The following is a 1,043-nucleotide window of genomic DNA, read 5'->3' on the forward strand; positions in this document are numbered from 1 at the left end:
AGCTTGTTAAAAGCATGAAACAAATGCGCCACTTGCCCGTTTCGGCTTTTTTGACACAGAACGTGGGTGTCGAGTGCGGGAGACTTTACTCTCACGCACCATCCCTGCCTCGTGCTTCGCACGGAAGAATGCGTCAATGACGTCACACTGCTCTCTCGGCAAAGGCCATTGCCTTGTTACGCAGTATTTGGTTCCAGGAACCAGGTCAATCTCATGACACACGCCTCGATCCGGAGGCAGGCCCGTCGGTGGGTCTTTTGAGACAACGTCTCCATATTCCTTCACCACCGGGTAGAAGGGATCCGAAGGATCTTTGAGGATCGCCGATCCACTTCTTGCGCTCAGCGCCTTCTTGGTGTCCTCTAGGACCGCGTCGTCCACGACGGATGAGGAGTTCAACTCCTCCTCAGGTCCCAGCAAGACCACCTCGGCTAGCTCGCCTGCCTTTAAGGCTTCGCCGAACTCGGCAATGGACATCTCGTCCAACTCTAGCAGAGCATCTGCAGCGGGCAGAGTATCAAGGCTGATATCGCCTTCTACCTCCCCCGTCACTCCGTTCACGAGTGTATACAGCTGTTCACAGCAATCACGTGGAGCATCACCGCTCGTCACGTTGGACACATCGTCCGACGTCGAAGACGTCACAGACGCCCTGCGTCTTCTTCTCCTCTCCCTCCGCGACCGAGCCCGGCCGGATGAGGGCGGTGTGGCGACATCTCCGTCACTACCACCGGGTGCAGCAGCACCATCACTCCTCGAAGAGGATACAGTGTCTCGCAAGACACTCGGCTGAAAGCCAAGAGGTTCTTGACCTTCACACAGTGAACTAGGTGTCACTTCACCTGCATCTCCTGGGCCACGCCCATGATGCCTCGACTCGCAGTCGACCGCGACCCTAGGGTCACGCAGCGGTAGGTCATCGACCAGATTCATACCACTCAGTGGATTACGCGCCACTCCGCGCTCGTCCTCACCAGGACCCAGCAGTTGGTCATTGACCTGACCTGCACCCGCTCCGCGGATAACGTGTCGCACCACGTACG

The sequence above is a fragment of the Phytophthora infestans genome, genomic scaffold (assembly GCF_000142945.1).
Source record: "Phytophthora infestans T30-4 supercont1.12 genomic scaffold, whole genome shotgun sequence".
NCBI classification, from domain to species: Eukaryota; Oomycota; class Peronosporomycetes; order Peronosporales; family Peronosporaceae; genus Phytophthora; species Phytophthora infestans.